Genomic DNA, 17565 nt, shown 5'->3' with positions numbered 1-17565 from the left:
GAAACCAGACCTCATTTGCTGGCCCTGCTAGTTGGGGCTTGGATTTCCGTCTTTTCCAAGACTAAGCGATTTTGTTTGGATCTGGTTTTGAGGTTTCAGCCCATCGCCATGGAGCAGCCATCAGAGATGTTGTTCTCCCCAGTCGTGGACGCCCCAGTTGTGGACTCAGAAGTTCATCAGACGAACGATGTAGAAGACTCCTCCAAAGATTCAGGTAAATGAATCTATCAGCTGAAATCTACAGGGAGCGGGAAGAGAAAAGAAATGCTGGGAATGCCACCCGAAGCACTGTGAAGTCCAATGAACAGAAAATCGAAGATGCCAGGAGAGGTCCCCTGGCGACTTTTCTAAACCAAAAATCGGAAGCAACAGAACCTCCAAAAACTCCACCCCTGTCATGTGATTGTACTAATGACGTGGTTGACCAAGCAGGCCCCGAAAAAGCCCCTCAAGGGCAAGCGGGCCCCTCGGAAAAAGTTTCAAAGGAAAACTCAGCAGAGTAGAAAACTCAGGTTTCTACCCAGTGCGAAGGCATTGCAGGAAGAGCAAAGAAAGGTGAGCTGCAGTCTGAAGAAAGGAAAAAATACACGCGCTGACGGAGAGCGGTAAGGAAGAAGGCTTGGAGATTGATCTCTGTGATGGCGAAGGCATGGGTGTGACTGCCACCAAGCAGTTCTCCCGCGGAGGTTTGCTGGTAGAGTACCATTGGGGACCTCCTTGAGATCACCGATGCCAAGAAGCCAGAGGCTCTGTACGCACAAGACCCCTCCACCGGCGGCTACATGTACTATTTCCAGTATCTGAGCAAAACCTCCTGCGTGGATGCCACCCGAGAAATGAACTGCCTGGGGAGACTGATCAGTCACAGTAAACATGGGAATTGCCAGCCTAGACTACGTGACATGGCTGGCGAGTCTCACCTCATCCTCATCACCTCCCCAGACAGCGCAGCTGGGGAGGAGCTATGGCAACTGAAGCAAGACCTCCGTGACGCCTACCCTCGGCTGAGACATCAACCATGTAGACCCCCTGCCTCTCTGCTTCCTTCAAGGACAAAGTGTCCTCAGAGGGAAATGCTTTTTTTTTTTTTTTTTTTTTTTTTTTGCACACACTTACTCTTAGCTGAAGAACTCAGGAAATCCTCCATCTAGAATGTAAGCTGTTCAGATGCAACCTTAACAGCTGTTCTCCCTCGTTTTGCATCAAACTTTCTTTCCTCCAGAACCTCTCTTTAAATATCTCCCTCCAACCTCGCTTTCCTTAGTCTTTCATTATTTGGTGAAATTACACTTAAAAAATTTATTATTTATGCAATAAAACCCAAAGATAAAAAGAGAGACACAGAGAGAGAGAGAAATGCCGGAGTTTTACTCATTCCGACATCGTTCAGGAGTCCAAAGTTTCTTTTGAGAATCAAAGCAAACTCATAGCTGTGTGACCCTATGAAATAAAAAAGGAAATTACGTAACTCCAGTATATGGTAAAGGGTAAACATTCCCGTTGTAAGAGGGAGGAGTGGGATCCTGACACGGAAGGGGTAGATCAGAACAAGAACCAAGCTCAGCGCTGCACTTGATGCCCAACTTTTGGGACAAGGGTGATATGAAGTGAATTATGCTAGGCTTTGGCAGCTCTCCACCCCAGGCCTTGTAATTTTTAGCACACATGTCTGTTGGGATGTCTGTCCAGGAGATGTCTTGTGTTTTGTTTTTTCCAGCATCTCGGGGGCTCCACTGCAGCGTGGGCTTCACCTTCACGGCGCATGCGTGTCTTTCTCAGGCTCTTTGTGCAGGAAATCCAACTATGATATTCATTGCCTCACTTCGGTGGATCCCCCGCACCGCCCCCCTCCCCTTGATCCTTGTCTCCAGCTTCCATCCAATGGATTTTGAATTCTGGATGCCAGAAACAAAACAAAACAAAGCAAAACAAAATCCAGCATCATATGGGTAAAGCCAAGCTCTGCTGACAGAAAGCGGAAGATGTAGCCAATTCCCTTTGCTTCGTCCAGAGCTACCGTGGCCTCTGAGCGCCTGTGAAATTCAACTGGCGAAAACATTCCCTCGGCATCCCTGCTCAAGCAGTGGCCTCCTGGGTTATTTTTTCTTTTTTTAAAATTATTTATTACAATTTATTCACTTTGTATCCCAGCTATATCCCTTCTCATCTTCTCCTGGTCCCACCATCTCTCCTTCTTCTCTCCCTATGCCCCTCCGCTAACTGACCAACTGGCTCTGTTGGTCTCCTTCTGGAGCTCCTGTCCCCTCTAGGTCTTCCATTTCCCTCTTCTTTCCTAAGATTCCCTGCACTCTGGCCAAAGTTTGGCTCTGAGTCTCAGCATCTGCTTTGATACCCTGCTGGGTAGAGTGATTCTATTCAATGGGTTTCCACTTTATACCCCAAGACTCCAATGGGAGAGGTCTAGCTCTCTAGTGCCATTTTTATTGTCCCAGTTCAAAGCCCAAGTTTCTCTTCAATGGCACCAATCTCCCCACCAATTACTCTTGTTTACACCAGCCTTGTCTGAAACTGAAAATGTTGCCCTGACACTCTTTTTTCTTATCAAACTGTACACTTTCCATACTTTTCAATCTGCTTTTGGCTCTTGTTTGCTATAAATCTGCCAAAAAACAGTAAGCAAGGGTTGGAGAGATAACTCAGTAGTTGAGAGTACTCGTTCCTCTTCCAAAGAACTCCACTCTGGTCCCCAAAACTCATGTTGAGTGGCTTTCGACCACTTAAACAGCTCCAAGGGGTCTGACACTTTCTCCTGGTCTGTATGGGCACCTACAATTATAACACACACACACACACACACACACACACACACACACGCAATAGCTATGCTACATTCAAAAATTCTATACTATCTGGAAATTTCCTATGCTAAATAGACTAGTCTTTATTTTTTTTATTTATCTTTATTCAAGTTTTCAGGACAGAGGAAGAATATAGACAGATCCATTGTCAGGTGTATTCTGAATGGCCTGTGGTCCAATTTCTGTCTCAAACCTCACAAATGCAGACTTTACTACCCATATTTCTATAAACATTTTTCCCCCTTTCAAACATCTGCCAGAATGACCCTTGAAGCTCTGAGGTTTCTCTAAAAGGCAGCACCAGGCCCTCCCACATGCCTCATGGGAAGCAGTTCTGAAGACACCACATAGTTGGGTTATCCTGGCATGATTTCAATTGTCTGGGCATGAGTAAGTTGTCATAGCCATGATTTCAGTTGTGTGGCACTGGCTTTCTGTATTAGCTACTCTTGTGCTGTTGTGAGTAAACACACTGGAAAGAACAGCTTATGGGGAAAATGACTAATTTTGGTTTATAGTTTCAGGAAGCATCCACCATCATGGTGAGCAAGGCATGATGGGAAGTTCTATTAACCACAGTGGAAGCTGGTGGCTAGTTTGGTGGACCAGGAAGTAAAGAATGTGGATGGAAGTACCAGGGACATTATGCTGCAAGAGCCCACCCTCAGTGATCTCTCTCTTCATCTAGACCCCCCTCCCAAAGGTTCTTAAACTTCCCACAAGCTGGGGAACAAGGTTCAAAGCACAGACCTGTGTAGGGGCACTAAAGTTTTAAATCATAACAATACTGATGGTTCACCAGATTATGGTTCTTAACAAGAAAGTTACCCATTTAATTAGAAAATTCTTTCGCTTACTCTACAAATATAACAAAACTAAGAAGAACTTAAAGAGTAATTAGTTCATTATCTACTTCCTTAGGTAATAACTATGCTTTCTTCTTTTGAGACAGCCACACTCTGTAGCTCAGGCTGGCCTGGAGGTCACCCTCTAGCCCAGGCTGGCCTAGAACTCATTCCATAGCCCAGGCTGGCCTTGCCCTTGCAGTGGTCCTCTCATCTGTATGCTGAGATTTTAAGTGTATGCCTGGATTTCTCTCATCTTTTTGATCTGGCTTCACTTCTATCTTCTAGTATTCTTTCAAGATCTGTCTTTCAGCTTTCTCAGAGCTGTTCACATTTCATAGAGAAGGCAGCAGTCTCCAGTAAGATGATACATCACAAAAGATGCAAACAAGAAGTACTGGGGACATGCCAGACCTGAGGGTAGAGAGAGCTGGTGGGAGGGAAAGGCAAGTGTGTGAAGGGTAGGTTAACAGAAAAAAAGTGTGTAGGCAAATTCTGTAGTTAAACCTATTACTTTGATTGCTAGTTAAAAATAAAATGTCTGAAGTATAACATTTGGGGAACTATGTATTTCTCTATAAATGATGAAACAGATGAAGAAAAGCTTTCTGGTGAATTGATAATTGGGGATTAGGCTATAATTGCCACCTAGAACAGTTTGTTTAAAGAGTATTATTTCAGTGCAGCCATTAGGAAGTGCTGAGCAATTCACTGCTCTCATCTCCCACCAGGCCCCTTACCACAGGTGTGCTGTGGTAGGAGAGCTGGTCCTGCCCCACACCTCAATTAGGCAGAACAGTAAAGCTGGCTCTGGTGGCATGGGTGGGAGTGAGTCGCTGGCCTGGCCCTCAAGGCTTGAGAGCAGGATCTTGCCTCTTGCTGGCTGCAGCACTGGGTGAGCTAGCCAGGCAGTGCTGGAGATCTGGCCCTGGTGATGTGGCTGGCTGACCAGTTCAGCTACCACCTAGGCCCAGATCCAAGGCTTTGAGTTGGCCCACCCCAACTATCCCATCTATGAACTGCTGGAGTGCGTGAAGGGGCTGGTCCTGCAGATCCAAAGCACAGAACAACAGCAGGATATCTCAGAGAAGTTCCCGTGATGCTCCAGTACTGACCGCGCAGCAGAAACCGGGGGCCTTGACCCAGAACAATGGCTCACTGCAGTGAACATTTGCAAGTAAAGATGTGTGGATAGAAGGCGTGCCGTGGGACACACTGTGGAATTTCCACTGTGGGGCTTCCACAACGAGATTTTTTCCTTTTCTTTTTACTTTTCTTTATTTTCTTTTTTGGGGGGTGCAAGGCTGGAGGGCAGATATGAAGGGATGGGGAGAGGAGTAGGTTTGGGTATATGGTGTGAAATTCACAAAGAACCAATAAAAAGCTAAAAAGTTTGTTTCCTTGGTATTTTCTCATTTTCTGACTTTAGTAAATTAACAATTCTTAATATTTTTATATACTTCTCGTCTGTTGTCTATAGTAATTCAGAAAAAATATTGTTCTCTTTATGTATGATAGCTGCTGTATTATTTACCCATGAGATTTTTAGGCTGTATAAATTCAGTGAAAGTATTTAGTGGGCAATGAGAGATATTAATTAATGATCAAATATAGAAGCATTAAGGATTTATTAAAATTAGACGTCTTTCTAGGTTTTATAAAGTAAATATTCTATTCCCTGTGTCAAAGTTGACATTTTGTGTTTTATTTCCTATTTTTACTGTTATTTTTGTACCCAGTCAATATAATTTAGATGCTCTTATAATTGCATTTGTGGTCACTAGTTTACCTTGTTTGATCATTCACTTGGATATTTATTGATGCAGATAAATATCAACCGCCCATAAAAAGTTGCTAGTGTTTGCCACAAGTTGATTTGTTATAAGTGCTTTTTTGCAATCTTATTTTCATTGGAGATATTATTTACATCTCAGAAAGCATACATGATGTTGGAATTCCCTTTCATTTTCAAAAATAAATAAAGAATTCTAATTTGATCTCTGAAAAAAAATTAGATGTCTTTAAACCAAAGCAACATACAGCAAAATGAAAACATAGACATGTCAAGAGAATGCAAAAAGAAAATAAAATGTGCTGGGGGAATTGTATCTATTTCAAAGTTTAATAAATAAAGAAGATAAAAATAAAAAAATAAGTTTAGAGAATATAATAAACATCTTCCTCATTGTGTGTGCACACAACTTTGTATCTTACAGAAAATGCATCATTATTTGTGATTCAGCCTCCCTGTAACTCAGTCATGTAATGAGCACCAAAACCACCCCTCCTCAGACATTCCCCCCTGTTAAGGCCTTAAAGGCCATAGTAGTGGCCAATAGTTTAGTAAAACTGGAATCAATAAAGCATGTGAAATACTGAACTGAAGAAAGTTCTGGCTCACCCAGGGGGACTTTAGTGTGATGTTTTATCAGCAGGCAATGATAAGTGGCATAGGTCCCACATCAATTTAGATCTTTGGAGGACAGGAACAGTAAATGGCACAGGGTCACAGAGAAATTAAATTTTTCTATGAAACTGGGGTTCCTTTGGGTACAGAGCCTGCTGTCAATCTTGGAGCTATTACAAAAGGTCATAAAATCCTTCTAAGGAATGGGCTTTGGATGTAAGATGAGCCATCAGGAGCTGTAATTTATATATACAGCTTTAAGGAAACAGGACCATGGCAACAATAAGCTTTTCCAAGGTATGATAAGATCTTCCTGACTTGTCTAAAGCTGCTCTCTGGAGCCCCAGACTCTGAATCAGCAGAAAGCAGGAATCAAAGCTTCCTTCCCTGTTGGACCCATATCCATAGAGCTGAACTGTCTGAAAGATCTCAGCTCAACCTCCAGCTCTAGTTTTTGTTCAGTTCCACCAGTACTGAGCCCAATCAAAGACCTCATTCTCATTTTAATATGTGGTTCCCCAAAAGGAATTCTTCCCATTAAAAAAAAAAAAAGCTTATGTTATGTCTAGCCCATTCTTAAGATCTTAAATACCAACATTAAATTTAAAAGAGTACTTCATGTGCTACCAAGTGTGGGTTGCACTAGGATGGGTAGGAGTTGGCTTTGAACAATCAATGAAAACCTTTAGTTTTATGTAGAATTTCTCTGGGCTAGCTCTGTTTAAGTACAATAAGAAAGCTGCATCTGTTCAATAAGACCCAAAGAAGGAGATACAAGAATGGGATGGTGGAGCAGTGCAGGGCACGCTCTCTCTCTCTCTCTCTGTCTCTAATACTGATGTGTAAGCATTCCTGATCTCCCTGTGTGAAGCTAGGTCAATGAAGAGAATGAGAGCGCAGAGGCAATGGTTGAGACATCTCTCAAAGTCATCTGGCAAAGTTTCAAGCTTCCAGAACAAGCTACACTGCAAGCTAACTTAAGATGCCCTGAAGTAAGGAAAGAAGAGTGAAATGTATCTCAGAATAGTGAGAAAACATTAAAAAACATCTTTCTCCACAGGTATAGACTTACAGTTTCTACTACAGCTCCCGTGCTGCTAGAACAAGCAGGATTCATCAGGACAAGAAGCTCAAATTAATCATTACTGTCTTGGGACATCTCAGCTACCCATTCCTCCATTCCTTTGTAACCTCCATTTTCTAACTCATCCTCCCATTGGACCTTATTTTGGGGATGGATTCTTGCTGGAAAGGGGTGAGGAATTGGCCTTTGATGCCTCCAATCCTAGCTTAACTCCTGGAGTAGGTCATTCAAAGCCATGCTGGAATGGTCACGTCTTTGTATTTAAAAGATTAAACATGCTGAAGACAGAAAGAACAGTTCCAACTCTGCCACCAAGGAAGGTACCCTTATTACAGGCCAGGTGAAGCACCACAAAAGGAGAACTGGGCATGGCCTCAATTCCTTTCATCTCAAAAGGAAGCAGGGTTTATCTAGCTATATGCTAGTATGGAAGAAATCTGGCTTTGAAGTTTGTAAAATGGTAGCATAAAACAGAATTCCTGTTTTTCCTTCCTCTGTGTTTGCTCAGAACATAAAACGAACAGCAGTGTGCATTGTCTACTCTGTAGAAATTGAAGTGGAGTTATGTGCACACATGAGCATTTGCCAATATACTGGAAGTTATCTATTTTTTTTTTTTTTTTTTTGCGACAGGGTCTAATCTTGTAGCCTAGGCCGGCCTCACCTCAAGCTTGCGATCCCACCTGCCTCCATTTATGAGTGGTACGATTACAGGTGTGCCCCACATTCGCTTTAGAAAGTAGCAGGCATGTCAGCATTTAGCAAACCTTGAGATATGTAATTTGACTTCTAGTAAAACCTAACAGAACAGAAAGAAAGGAGGAAGAGGACTATTTGATGAGTTGATATCATTAATAACAGTGTTCTCTCCCATTACAATGTGACTTTTGTGTTGTATTAAATTGACTGGTTATGGCTGGCGAAGGTGATCTCTCAGAAAACCAAGCTTCCTGGATGGGAAAGCAGTTAAGTTGGAATCTCAGGGTGGCCTCATGTGGCCCCACAGGTGGTAATGCTTTGAGTATCTCATAGGGAAGACAGGAACTCCCCCAGAACTTTCACTCATCAAGAACTATGGGTAGACCTTTGATAAGAGAGACCACTGTAAGGGCTGGAGAGACAATGGCTCAGTGGATATGAATGTGTCCTGCTCTTCCTGGGGACTTGGATTTGATTCTCAACACCCACACCGGGTAGCTCACAACTTCCTGAATTCCAGCTCCAGGGGGTCTGATCCCTCTTGTGCCCCAAAGAACAGCATTATCACCCAAAGAAATCCCCTTCATTGTTTCTTTGCATTTAACCATTTCTTCCCCACCCCATGACCTGGAAATTACCTCAGCATTTACACTAGTCTGTTCGGGTAAATTTTCTGTTTTAGGAAAAGATGTCCTTCATAATTCCAGTTTTGGGTAGTAACCTTTTCTACTTCATTTTAAATGTGTGTGAGTGTTCACTGTATTACTTTTGTTGCTACGAACAAATATCTGGCAAGAAACGCTTAAGAGAGAGGCAGGACAGAGCTTGAGGTAGCTGGTGACACTGTGTCCGAGGTCAGGAAGCAGGGCACGTGTGGGAAGTGGGCCAGGCTGTCAGACCTTGAGTCCCACTCTTGGTGCTGCGCTTCCTCCGGCAAGGCTATCCTCCTAATGCTTCCACACCCTTCCAAAACAGCACCAGTCCCAGGGACCAAGTGACAGCTGTATGACCCCGTGGAGAATGCTTGAGATTCCAACCACAACATGCACCTTTTGAGTCTTCTTGATGCTTCCTGTGAATTTCAGAAATGCAGTGAAGTCAAGGTAACTTTGTTATCTGTGTGAACATATTGAAGGAAGCCTGACAGTAGCTTCCAGGTGTTGAATCTTTGGAGTCACTCCCAGGTGGAGCTCCTGGGAGGTGGTAGGGCCGTTGTAAGGTGAGGCCTAGTAGGAGGTTTCAGTTCTTAGGGGACACTTTTTATTTTCTTTTCATTTATTCATGCATCCCAGTTGCAGCCTTCCCCTCCCCCACTCTTCTCAGCCCTCCCTTCTCCCCCAGATCCACTTCTCTACTGTTTACCTTCAGAAAAGAGCAGCCTCCCCAGGGATATCAACTGAACATTGCATAATAAGTTACAATAAGCTGAGACACAAATCAAGGCTGAATGAGCCTACTCAGTAGGAGAAATAGGGTCCCAAGAGCGAGCAAAGGAGTCAGAGACACCTCCACTCCCACCGTTAGAAATTCCACAAAAAAACCATGCTAAACAACAACAGTATGTATGCTCAGGACCTAGCACAAACCCATGGAGGCTCCGTGATTGCCTCTTCAGTCTCTATGAGCTAGGGGACACTCTTGACGGAGTCAGTGGGGCTCAGCTGTGAGGTGAGTGGTTTTTCTCCCATGTGCACTTTTTTTTATGTTGTTCTTTGTTCTGTTTTGTTTTTTTTTTGTAATGTGATGACATAAAACCTGAAAATCTACCAGCAAAAGCAAATTCTCCTTCTATAAAGTGATTATCTTGGATATTTTTACAGTAATGGAAATTGACATTTGTATTTGCATTTTCCAGATAACCTCAGAGGAGGAATTGATTTAAAAGCAGGGGATTTATGATGAAATTGGAAACATGTACCTTGAGATTCACAGTTAGGCCAATAGCTTAGACAAACTGAATAAAAACATTTACTGAAGACCTCTTTATTGAACACTGGGCTTAGTGTGGAATATCTCAGCCTCTTTCATTGAAGAAATTATCACATTCCTTCCATGGGATTTAGAGGCATAAAATCCAGTATGGTAAAGTGCAACAACAGGAATGTGATGGAAACTAAACACAAAGTACATAATTTTACACTGACTCAGAAATCTCATTAAATTCATTACTCCTGAAGTTGCTTCCAGGACAAATGAAAGGCCAAGTGTTAATTTTACATTATTCTAAGAGTTGACAGAGCTAATGAGTCACTTAGACTTTGCAGCCTATACTGTCTTGTCACATGATGGTCATTCCCCCCCCCCCCCAACTCTGAAAAAGTTTAAAAACCATTCAAAGTTGATGGGTCTCACAAAAAATGGGCCACAGTCTGGAGTCAGTTAAAATGTACGGTGTACACCATTAGCCATTTATGGTGCTCTTTAAATCTTAGAAAGCCCTCTAAGGGGAATCTCAGACAGAACTATGATTCAAAGCTAACCTCCCAGTATAGGCCTTTTGGATTTGTTCTCACTGGCTTCATTTTGTGGGAGGCTTGTTTGTGTGCGATCTCACTGCGCGGCTTGCATTGGGTGGCTACTGTGGCTACATTTACTTCCCCACACTAATGTCACATTTGGCCACATGGTCTGCTTCATGAAATGTGAATGGGGATGTGGTATGCTTTTTCCCGGCAGACACTGATGAGCCAATGTATGTGGCTGAACCATCACAAAGTTCTGTCCCAGACTGGAACTGCCATCATGCGTATCCACACATTTCATTGTGTGGCCCTTCCATTGTGTAAAAGTGTGACATGTCATGCATCTGCCATTTAGAGATGTGACATGGTATAGGTCTGTCATTGTGTGGATATACCATTGGGTAAAGCTGTCATTGTGTGACTATGCCATTGTATGAGTGAGTCTTTTTGCCATTGTGTTAGAGTGCCATTGCATGAATCGGCTATTGTGTGGCTCTGCCATTGCCTAAATGTATCATTCCATTCCATGGGCATGACTTTCTGTGGATATATTGCTGTCTTCTTCTTCCTCAGCACCAATGTTACCCAGAAGGGCTTGATCCCAGGATGAAGACCAAAATCACTGCCAATTAGTTTGCCTGTAAAATGAGCAAGAATTAAGCCTTCGATTTTAGAGGCTGTTTTTTTTTTTTTTTTTTTTCTTTTTTCTTTTGGCTGTTGTTGTTTTAGTATTCTATCACTGTGAAGAGACACCATGACCATGGCAACTTTTATAAAGGAAAGCATTTAGTTGGGACTTGCTTACGGTTTCAGAGGTTTAGTCTATTATTTTCATGGCAGGAAGCATGTTAGCATGCAGGTAGACATGGTGTTGGAGAAGCAGCTGAAATTTCTACATCCAGATACTCAGATAGCAGGAAGAGAAAAATTTTGGGTTTGAAGTGGGTTTTTGAAAACTCAAAGCCCATTCCCAGTGACACACTTCTCTTCAACAAGGCCAAACCTCCTAATCATTTCAAATAGTATCATTTCTGGTGATCAAGTATTTACATTTTTGAGCCTAGGGGCCATTCTCATTCAAACCACCACAGAGGCCAAGACAATTTTTATTGTTGTTACTACATAATCTAAGAAAGTAGTCCAGAATACAAAGACATCTGTGCACCCAATGAAACTTTCTCAGTCTGTCCTTATACAGCAGAACTAAGCAGGTGTGTGTCAGAATCGCGGAATTCATTTAGAGATCATGAGAAAACTCTATATGTGTATATATATGCACACACACACACACACACACACATATATATTTAAATTATGAAGTCAGTGCATTTTAATGAAGTGGTAAAGCTTGGTATACTGTCCAGGAGTTCTAAGTGAGACAGGTTAGTAAAGAGGTAAACAGTATGCAAGTCAACCTTATGTGGTCCCTATAGCTAACTCACAGAAAATAATTAACGTTACAAAATAAACTTTGAACATATACTTCATATTATAAAAAAGTGTGGAGGTTTAAATGAAAATGTCCCTCATAGGCTCATAGAGAGTGACACTATTTGAAAGAATTAGGAGGTGTGGCCTTGTTGGAAGAAGGGTGTCACTGGGGGTTGGGCTTGAAGGTTTCAGAACCCTATTCCAAGCCCAGGCTCTCTTTATTTCTGCTGCCTGTGAATCCAGAAGTAGAACTCTCAGCTACCATGTCCACCTGTGAGCAGCTACCATGTCCACCTGTGTGCTGCCATGCTCCGCACCATGAGGGTAATGGCCCAACCTCTGTAAGCAAGCCCCAGTTCACTGCCTTCTTCTGTAATTCTTGCCATTATCATTCCGTCCCTTCACAGTAATAGGACAGTCAGACAGAAGTTGGTAAGTGGTATTACTATGAAGTGCCTGACCATGCTGTTTGTTGGCAGAATGTGGACTTGGTTAGGAAGGCAACTGAACACTTTATATGGGACTTACTGGTCCTCACTTGAAGGAACATGGAAGAGAATGTTGTTGAGAGAAATGTATTTGTAGATTATGACAGGCCAGCTCAAGAGGTTTCAGAGGGAAAGAATATTAATAAGCTGCCTGAGACTGTTCTTGTGATATTTTAGCAAAGAATGTGAGTGCTTTTGCTCCAGTCCTCTGGCCCCCACCAAAAAATGCCCGAGACTAAATTGAAGAGATTTACATTAATGGCATTGGTAGAGGAGATTACATTAAGGCAGCCTCGTCATGTGCCATGTGGTTATTAGTGTTTGGTCTTATGCTGATCTGTAATGAAAAGGAACAAGCCGAGAAAAGAACATACAAGTTCAATTTGAGAAAAGGAGTATCAGGAAGTAGAATGGAGCTAAGTGCTGTGATCAAGGAGATAAAAAGTTTAAAGAAAAGCCTGATGCTAAATAGAATAAAGTAAGTGGTAACCTCAGGCAAGACTCCACCCAGCTAAGCTTCCAACTTAAGAAAAGGAATTGGAGAAAAGTAGTGTAGGAAATCATAGAAAACAGAAAGATGATGGAAATGTATTTGAATGAAGGGGCCAAGTTCTAGCTCCAAAAAGCAGAAAAACATGGCAGCTTTGGCCACCTGGGTTTGGCTTTTAGAACCAAGGCCAAAAGAAAGGAGTTGTAGAATCTCCTTCCTAGGCTATGGAAAGCTGCTGAGGCCAGGCATGTGTCAGAGCTGTTTCTGCATAAGGCACTAGAAAGGCCACTAAGTGAAGCTGTGTTAATAAAGCTTGGATTGCCTTGGAGACCCCAAGATGCTGAAGATACCAGAGTCAAGTCATGAGATATATGTTGTGGAGAACCTCTAACAGGGTGTAGACCCAATCTAAGGGAGAGAAGTGTGTTTCGGTCAGCAAAGCTGAAAGGAGTTGGAGATCTGAAGAATGCTTTGATATCAGATGCAGACATGCTGAGTTTGGAGTTGGCCCAGATGGGTTTTGGTCTTGCTTTGGTCCAGTATTTCTTCACTATGCTTTCCTTTCTCCCTTTTAGAATGGTAATGTGTATTCAATGCTCTTGTATGTTGGAAGCATGTGATCTGCTTTTTTATTTTGATTTTACAGGGGGTTACAGTTAAGAGATTGCCATGAATCTCAGGGAAGACTTTGAACTTTGTTGAGACTGTTATAGACTATGGGGACTTTTGAAGTTAGACTAAATGCGCCTTGCATTATGATACGGCTCCAGGCCCATGGGGGTCAGGGAGTGGATTGCAGTAGTTTGAGTAAAAATGACCCTCATAGGGTTATGTGGAAGTGGCATTATTTGAAGAGATTAGGGGGTAGAGCTTTGTTGGAGGAAGTGTGTCACTGATGGGGGTGCTTAATAAAACCCATCCCAAGCCCAGTGTCCCTCTCTTTATTGCCTGTAGATCCAGATGAAGAACGACAATGCGAGCCTGCGAACTGCCATGTACCTCGCCATAAAGACTATGGACTAAACCTCTGAAACTGTAAGCCAGCCCCAATTACATACATGTTTTATAAGAGTTACCATGGTCCTGTTCTCTTCACAGCAATAGAACACTTACTAGACAAAAAAGTACACCTAAAAACAACACGACTGTAGCTATTTCCAAACAATGTCTTATTAACAATGAGCACAGTTTTAATCACAGAAAAAATGGTAAGGTCTTTCTGCAGTGCTGAGCTTCAGTGAGGCACTCACAGAACCTCAGTGGCTACCAGATTACTGTGACTTCCAGGGAGATTTGCATCTTTGGATTCCAGAGTCAGCTCAGGAAATTGCCCTCACCAATTAATGAACACACCAAATGAACTTCAGGTTTTGTTTTGGCAGTACTGGAGGCTGAACAGAAGGCCTTGTCTCTGATCAGTAAGTACTGACCACTGAGCTATATCCACATCCTTACAAAATAAGCTTTTAGTGTTGAGTCTTCCATGATTTTTATTGGAACAGACACATTTATTGATAATAATGGCTGATAGTCACAGAACATTTTATGTATGCCATGTTATTTTTATATGATAAATGCTTCAGATAGTTTATTTAAAATCAAGGTTAAAATAGAGGAAAAATATTCTACAAAAAAAAGTTGCTGCCAGTTGTTGTGGCATACGCTGGGGGAATTTGCTGAAGACAGCAGAAGCAGGGGGCTCATGAGTTCAAGGACAGCCTGGGCTACACATTTAACCTGGAAGTGGTGGCTCATGGTTTTAACCCCAGCACGTGAAAGAAAGAAACAGGTAGATCTCTGAGTTCCGGCACAGCCATGACTACAAAGAGGAACCCTGTCATGGAAAATAAAACAAAATTTGCATGAACTGAACATGTCCACGTTTTGTTATGTGTATTTCATTGCAGCAGTCTTACTGTACATATATTACATCCGGAACTTTAAGTAACCTGTATAGTTTTCAGTTCTCAGAAGGACGGAGCATGTGTAGGCATTGCACCGCGTTTATGTGGGACACTAGATGATTTGTATTTTGGTATCTGTGGGTGGTTGTAGTCTTAGAGCAAAGCTACCAATGTAGCCTGCACCATTTGTTAGGATCCAGATCGGACTGTTTCTACTCAGGCCACATTTACCTATGGTAATTTCTCTCTCTCTCTCTCTCTCTTTCTGGAAAGCAAATTGCAAGCTTTAGAGAATCTCTGAATCTTTAAGCCCCTAACAGACTCCTGAGGTGCCTGGATTCCAGAAGAATGGAAAGTGCCATTTTCACTCCCCCAAGAAAGTTTCTAGACCTCAATTTGCCAAATTCTAGGACATCATAAGGCTACCACCCTCCCCCCACACTCATCTCATCTCTTGGATAGTAAGTACACCACAACTGGAGTGTCCCTCCTTACTTCCTGGAATCCTTTCTGGCAATATAAGACTCCTTCTCCCCCTGTCCTGGCTCCCATAGTGGAATCAGAGCCAGCCTGACTACATGAAACCTCCTCTTTCCTCTCAGACCTACAAGAAAAGATCCCCTGTGCCTCATGGGCTTGAACTCTCAGAGCCCCCACCATGCTGCTGTCTATTGTGAAGTCGGTGCCTAAACTTTCCTCAGAGCTCTTGCTGTACTGCTGAGTGTCTGGGATATTAATAACTCATCTAACACATCTTTTACTCAAAAAGCTAATCCATCTTGGCATTCCCCTTGGATAACAAACCCTCCATTTTTCACTACTACTATCCCTCACAGTAGGACTGTGGGGCTTAAACAACATGAAACAACACATCCAAAGCCACACAGATAGTAAATGCCAGAGCCAGGACTTGAACCCACCCTCTGGCCTGCCTGATACCACTGTCTTTTTTCTAGATCTGTGCTGCTGCTGGAAGTCTAAGGACCTGGTAAAAACCAAAGCAGTTTGGAACCACTGTGCACTGTGTAAGGTTTTAAGGTAAATACCTTTATAACTCCATACTGTCCAAGGGACATCACAAACCACATTGAAGGGTTTGAGTGAGAAAACCATCAAGGTCTTGTGGACCACAGAGTCCCCTTGGCATTGACCTAAGTGGTGATGAAATCCAAAGAGAAACAGGAGTACGTGTCTAAACACAGACTGCATTTACAGCAGGGGACTTGTTCGAGCGAGCCCTCAGCCGCAGCCCAGAGTGCGTCCTCAGCACAACCTCTTCTGTTTTCTAGGGTAAGCACAGTACGTGGCCTGAAAACCGGCCCCTGGAGACAGTTCTTGGGACTCCTGTGCCTGATTTATTAGAGCAAATGTCTAGCATTTTAGGCTGATTTTAAAAATGGAAACTTGTCAGGAGGTGGAGGGCTCCTCTGGGACCCGAAACTGGTTTTTGTCCTCTTTTCATATAGGAACATAGGAAGAAACTTTGTATTTAAATCACACGGGTGGAGACACAAGGGGACAGAGCTAATGCTTGACAGTAAAAGGTGAGGAGGAGCTCAGAGAGCTGGGCTGGGTCCCTTTGCAGGGTTCATGGTGCAACTCAACATGTCTCATGTACTAGCAAGACCCCCAGTGATCTGGCTGGAGTTGGGCCACTGGTAGGCTCTGCACTATAATGCAGGGACAGTATTAACCATTTCTTGTTGTGCCCACAGTACATGACAGGGCAATGTAAGCAAGGAAGGCCTTACGCTTGCTCATAATTTCTGTCCATTGTGGGGTGAAGGCACTGTGGAGCACCTCAGTTCATGGCAGCTGGGGTGTCAGAGAGGAGGGTCACATCATGGCAAAACAAAAAGCAGAGATGTGACGTGAAGTGAGCAGGGATAATGTTTTCAGTTTTCATTGTAGAGATCTTTCATCTTCTTGCTTACTAATCTTGTTTGTCAACCTAAGGTCTCCTTCAGTCTCAAATTTCAGGAAACCTGTGTCTAACATGTATGAAGGGCATTACCGACATTCTCTTTAATGTCTCCCTCCAATCATAAAGAAATTCCAAATAAATGTGGTTAACACATCTGAACTCAGGTGAAATCCAAAGAGCTTCTCCAGACTTTCGTAGAGCATTATGAAAAGCTCTACGGATGGTTTAGCTCAAACAAGTGTCTCCACTATACAGCTCCACAGGTTGAAGAGGGGGGTCAGTTAGTGAAAGTCCCACATCTTCCTATTGCCCCAATTCCCAAATTAATTGCCCTTTGTAGAATGATGCAGAATGACACCCTTTGTGGCCACTGAGACTGAATCAGAGTGCTCTGTCTCTGTCTCTGTTTCTCTGTCTCTCTGTCTCTCTTTCTTGCTCTCTGTCTGTCTCCTTCCATCTGGAACTATACAAGGCTTTGCTTCTCAATGTGCATGGTACACAGATGTGGGCTACAAGCAACTCCCTACCCCACATGGAATGCTATTTGTCCTGTCATGAAAGAGGGCACCCGTGCATGATTGCTGGCTCATTTGAGAGCCAACATAAACCTCAGATGAATCTTCCTCCTCTTTTGAACTCCAGCTCCTCAGCCTACTCCCTTCCTGGGGAAATTCCTTGGGCTTAGTATTTCAAACCTGGTAAGCAGACAGGGACAGCGGAGGTGGAGTCACAACCTGGAGTATTCTATTTTTAAAAGAAAATGCACCTGAAATATGAGCCTGGAGGTTCCTGTCATGCACTGCTGCAGCTGGGAAAATAACTATTACAGCTCGGTGGGGGGTGGAGAGCATGGAAGGGAGAAGGAGAAAATAGTGAAGGGGAAACCCTCAGTGGTAAACCACATAGCAAAGGGCCAGAGTACCTGACCATACATAACCATGATCCCTGAGTGTGTGTGCGCCTACGGGTGCACATGTTTGTGTGTGCAAACATGTGTGTTCGGGGTCTGAAG

At 43.1% G+C, this 17565-nt stretch overlaps 1 pseudogene; it reads left to right on the top strand.

Moving 5' to 3' along the window:
* The first annotated feature begins 218 nt into the window (after nucleotides 1–218).
* Nucleotides 219–13756, top strand: LOC129685470 (N-lysine methyltransferase KMT5A-like; annotated as a pseudogene).
* The last annotated feature ends 3809 nt before the right edge of the window (nucleotides 13757–17565 follow it).

The sequence above is a fragment of the Psammomys obesus genome, unplaced genomic scaffold, assembly GCF_907164565.1.
Source record: "Psammomys obesus unplaced genomic scaffold, mPsaObe1.curated_primary_1811, whole genome shotgun sequence".
Taxonomy (NCBI): Eukaryota; Metazoa; Chordata; class Mammalia; order Rodentia; family Muridae; genus Psammomys; species Psammomys obesus.
Note: the sequence above shows the minus strand (reverse complement) of the source record. Positions and strands in the feature narration are given on the sequence as shown.